At 47.9% G+C, this 5,262-nt stretch overlaps 1 protein-coding gene across 3 annotated transcripts in view; it reads right to left on the bottom strand.

The window, feature by feature from the left end:
• Eci2 (enoyl-CoA delta isomerase 2) overlaps positions 1-196 on the bottom strand; it is a 17,349-nt gene extending 17,153 nt beyond the window's left edge. The window contains exon 1 of one of the 3 annotated variants that reach the window (XM_010622783.3): positions 17-196. The gene's annotated coding sequence lies outside the window, so the exon portion shown is untranslated. The remainder of the gene's footprint in view (positions 1-16) is intronic. The other 2 variants (XM_010622781.3, XM_010622784.3) reach the window with 2 other exon arrangements.
• Between the last annotated feature and the right edge of the window lie 5,066 nt (positions 197-5,262).

Raw genomic sequence — 5,262 nt, 5'->3', positions numbered from 1 at the left:
CGGGGCCGATCCTTACCCGCCCAGCGAGGGGAGGCTCTCTCGCGGTGAAGCCCGCGGGGGTAGACCCAAGCCCACCAGGACGGCGGCGAGAGGACGGCGGCGATCGCTGCTCCCAGAGCCGGAAGCCCCCAGGTTCCCTCGGGCACAGAGGACAAGCCAGACTTTGGGCGACCCAGGGCTCAGCCAACCGGACGCCAGCGTCGGAGGACTCGGATTGGCCGGGCGGGGGTCGGAGGCGTGGTCAGGGATGGGTGGCGAAGAGCGTAAGGAGCGGCATGCTCAGGGTTGGGTGGTAGGTGACGCGCACACGGGACCGGAACCGGTCCCTGGGACGCCAACTCCAGACCCAGCGGTGCCTGCCGGGTTGGTGGGCTGGGTGACCCAGCAGCCCAGAGATCCTAAGGACAGGAAGTGCAATCGCGGTCCAGGATGTGTGCTTAAAGACAACCACGTTAGGCCGGGTGTGGTGGCACACGCCTGAAATCCCAGCAATTGGGAGGCTGAGGCAGGAGATCGCTGTGAGTTGGAGACCAGCCTGGGCTTCATAGTGAGTTCCAGGTCGGTCTCAACTACATAGTGAGACCCTGTCTCAAAAACAAAACAAACAAACAAAGACAACCACGTTGTTCACCCCAAAAGACTAGAGGTTTACAGACCTGCAGGAGGACCCCTGTGGATTGGGCGCTGTCTCTGGAATATTTTAATCCATCTTTATGTCAGTAAAGATCTGTGGGTAACAATCTTATTTCTGCTGAAGAATTTACAAAATATTTTCTACTTTAAATAGGAAGTTGTCAGGCCAGGCACGGTGGCACATGCCTGTAATCCCAGCACTTGGGAGGCTGAGGCAGAAGGATTGCAGCCAGTTCAAGACTAGCCTGGGCTACACAGTGAGTTCCAGGGCAGTCTGAACTACATAGTGAGACCCTGTCTCAAAAACAAAACAAAAACAAAAGAAAGTTGTTACTTCTGTGCCTTGAAGGTACATTTCCCAGGAATGCTAGCATTTGAGACTGACAAGGTGACACTCGTGGACTACCAGGCTAATTGTAATACTTTCAATCCTGTAGGGACAATGACAGTAAAACCTTGGTTTGCCAGCATACTTCCTTCTGGAAACACTTGTAATCCAAAGCACCAGTATATCAAAGTCAATTTCCCAATAATGGAAACTCAGGTGATTGATTCTTTCCACAACCCAAAAATACTCATATAAAAATGATTATAACACTGTAATATAATGCAAAATAATAAAGAAATAAAGAAAAATAAACACATTAACCTGCAACTTGCCTTTAAAAACTTCCATGGCTGGTGTGAGAGAGGGTTACTGTGCAGGATGGCTTTCGCCATCACCAACTCACCTAAAGGAGCCACTGCTGTCTATTGGCTCAGTCGAATCTTTTTCTTTTTATGCAATTCTAACAAGGAGCCTATCTAATGAATTGGCTTTTGCCTCCTTTTGAGAATTTTGTGGAGTGCTGGAGATTTGGCTCAGTGGTTCTGCTGCCTGCCTTGCAAGCACAAGGTCCCCAGTTTGATCCCCAGAACCAAAAAAAAAAAAAAAAGACAGAGTCGTGAAAATGTGACATTGCATTGTCATTAAACAAATTCATTGTTCATAGTGCTACAGCTTCATTAGGATGGTGCTTTTCTATAAAATTTTGCAGTGTATGCTACATTTTACACATCTCCCTAAAATCATTGTTTTTATTGCTACATTTTAGGTATACAGTATAGTTACATTCATTGTTGGGATCTTGTACCTGTATATGACAGGTCTTGGTTCTCATTTTTACCCCTTGTCCCTGCCCTCCCTTCACCCCCTCCTCCCCTTCCCATCCCTAAAATCATTTGAAGTGAGGGGTTTCTCTAGCTTTTTCTCCTCTTCTTCTGCAGATGAGAACTGGGGGGCGGGCATTGGCTCATGTGATCATGTGACATTAGGCGTTCCGTACCACTCCTGCTGCAAGACATTGCTCGTTTACCAAGATAAAATGCATTAGAAATGTTTGCTCAATCTTACAGATCAATAGAACAAGCTGCTCACAGTCCAAGGTTTTGCTGTTCTCTTGTGCCTGATGATTGGCCTAAATATTTCACCTGCAAATGGGCAGAGTGCAAATTTTCTGGAACTTCAGCACCCTGAGGGGCGGCCTTGATGTTTCACCATGGAGATCTGGGTGAAAGTATGAGTGGGGATGATGTTGAAAGCCCGGGAGAAAAACTCGGGCTTATTCTTCACCTCTCCTTCAGAGCCTGGTAGTTGGCTGGCTGAGCACAACCTCGCAAAGATCCTGATGGCTCTGTCAAGTTGAGCTGGGTTCTACAGAGTCCAGTTTGGTGGCCCTAAGAGACAGTGAAAGTGCTCTGCTCAGAAGCTGTACACACTGAGAAATTCATTGTTCTCCAGATGATGACTGGTGTCTCACAGAAATATTTTTTAAATCCCTTATTGGCAAGCATATTTGGTTAGTAAAGCTTTCCACAAGGAAGTGAATTCTCATAGCTACCATGTTCCACACAGATACCTCTGATGTGGGCAATTAACTGAAAGTTTAATAGAAGGAACACGTGTCAAGGATATACTTAACTCATCAATTAGGGACCCAGCAGGATGACAGAAGAAGAATTTATTTGAAGGACCTGTTTGTATAGTCAATGTGAAAAATGCTGTCATTGATTAAAAGATTGGTTCAAAACTGACTAATACCCTATACAGTGATGAAACCATAACCCCTGGAGCATTTTGTTTCTCTTAGACAAATCGTTTACATCTCTGTCCACTGTAGTTTTTTAACACTCTGAGTAAGTGAGCTTTCCTGGGAGAGACTCATGTTGGGTCCACTTTTGGTTCCCCAAGTGGTTACGAGGCATCCTGGCCCTGCTTCTGCAGCTGTCTGGGCTGGAGGAGGGCAGGAGGGACAGTTTTGCAGGAGAGATGCCTTCCTGAGTCGAGGAGTGCCCTCCTGAGTGTGACACCACGTCCATGCTGAGTATGGGTTCCCCACTCAGAGGAGTGAGAGCCCCTGAGGATGCCGCTCAGCTCCTGCCTCTCCAGCTCTCAGCATGTCGTAAGCTTCCAGTACGTTCTCCCTGCGAGGTGCTTCGGATGGGAGTAAGACTCCCAGCAACAGCCAAGCATCCATCCAAAGCTCCAAGTTCCACTTGGCCTTATGACCAGGTTCTCAAGAGCTAAAATGCAGAGGAGGCTCTAAAGCAGGGGAGTGCAGCTACTCATATACCCTTGACTGAGGCAATGGTCCTCCTCTATCAGGGTGGTCGTCCTCTTCAGCCGAGCACGCAGCTTCGGGAGGGATGCACATGGAGCGGTGAGGAAGGAAGGGGACCCCGCCTAGCCAGCCAGATCAGCTGAATCAACCCTGGCGATCAATGGGGTGACAGATGTTGCAGCCAGATCGCCCTCACATCCTGTATGACCAGGTTCTCCCGTGCCTTTGAAGACCTCAGGGAGGGGGGTGTCAGTCTAACGAGATCCACCTTAGAGGAGTTATTGCAGGTGACCTGTCCTGCCCGGGAAGGGAGCTGGCACAGAGAGCCCCAGGCACTTTTTGGTGCAAGAGCTGTGTCTGGCTGTAGTGGATCTCAGGGGACAGGGCATCCACGTCACAGGGTCATGCTTGGTGTGGCTTTTTTTTTTTTTTCAGACTGCAGAGTACAGTCTACAGTTTGTGAATGTCAGCCATGGTGATTGTTTTAATTTCTGATTTCAAACCATGAGATAAATGATTAAAGCATTTGACCACTGTTGCATGCAGTCATGAGGAATTATTCCGTCATGTGGTCCAGTTAACAGTGCAAGTGTGAAATCCAGAAGAACTTTGACTTCTCCCTCTGTCCCCAGACACCATGCACCTATGATCTGCAGCTCTGTCCTAAGTGTTTTTTTATTGTCTTTTTTCCCTCCTTTGTTTCACTCTACACACTCTTCATTCAGGCCCTGACTGGGGTTTGCTACTCAGATTCCTGTAGCAACTCAGTTTGGCTGATTCAGTTCCACCTCTGCGATCCATTCTCTCACTGCTTCCTGGCTGAGCTCCTTGCAGTGTAAATCTGACCACAATGGTTTGTAGGTGTCCACCAAAGTCCATGTCGAGGGAGCAATCCACAGATCTATAGGATGGTGGTATTAGGAGGGGAGGCCTTTGGAGGTGTTAGGATTAGAAGGCACAGGAGTAAGGGCTCCCGATGGGTAGTGGGTGTGGAACCTGAGCCCGCTGCCATGCCATGCGGGGCCGCACCGGGTACGCCCTGACAAGATGCAAGCCTCTGGTACCCGACCTCCCAGCTTCCAGAATGGTCAGCTGGTTTCTCTTGTCTGTCACTTGGTCTGAGGCACCCCATGAGAGCAACATAAAATGGACACTGCCCATGCATCTTCCTTGAGTTTCCCCCACGGCTGAAAATCTCACAGTGAGTTTCCCTTTGTCTTCTGAGCAACTCTAAGCCTCCCAGCCTGGCATAGAAGGCCTGGAGGATTTGGCCTTTGTCTGTCCTCATGCCCAGTCATATCTCTAACCCCACATGACCAGATGAGTTTCCATTTCGGGTGAGTGTGGGATCCTCGACATCTCAGAATCTCCGTGCTCCATGTGGACCCAGGAAGTCCGACCCACCCGGGGGATACATTTTCTCCTCCTGAGATCCTGTGCTCTCTCAGGCTTTCTTTATTCTCAAACTTATGTCACAGAGTTCACTTATGATTGATAATTCTCTCATTACTTCCCTGGGCACACCCAGGAACACATCCACCTTGTATTAAGTGTGGTTTGTCACTTTGAAGGATTTCTTTGTCAGCGGGTGGTAACTCAAGGCAACAGGATTTCACCATTGCCAGCTTGCTGTGTTCAACTGGATTAGGAAAATTGGTACCAAGAAAACCAATATCATTTGACTCCATAAATTTCAGAGGAGGTGGACTCAATTATAGAGTCTTCTATTACACCCAAATCACCACCTCAAGATTTTAAAAATGATGTCAAAGATACAATAGCTTCTCACTTGTAAATTCTATTTTCGTGCTTTTAAATTTTATTTGTAATCCCAAATCGGTACTCACAGGTCCTTGACAGCCATTCACAGACATACCCAGAGTGCAGATTAGACTCCCCAGATGCAGGCAGTCACAGCTGAGATCCAGCACAGTGAAGACCCATCTCCTTATGTCCCCTGCTATACTACAAACAAGTGTCCTTATAGTTTAGTTAGTGCTGTGTTTTGGATTTTTTTTTTTTTTTTTTG

Source organism: Fukomys damarensis, unplaced genomic scaffold (assembly GCF_012274545.1).
Source record: "Fukomys damarensis isolate Sample0158 unplaced genomic scaffold, DMR_v1.0_HiC HiC_scaffold_10, whole genome shotgun sequence".
NCBI classification, from domain to species: Eukaryota; Metazoa; Chordata; class Mammalia; order Rodentia; family Bathyergidae; genus Fukomys; species Fukomys damarensis.
The sequence above is the reverse complement of the archived record's forward strand: the minus strand, read 5'-3'. Positions and strand labels throughout refer to the sequence as shown.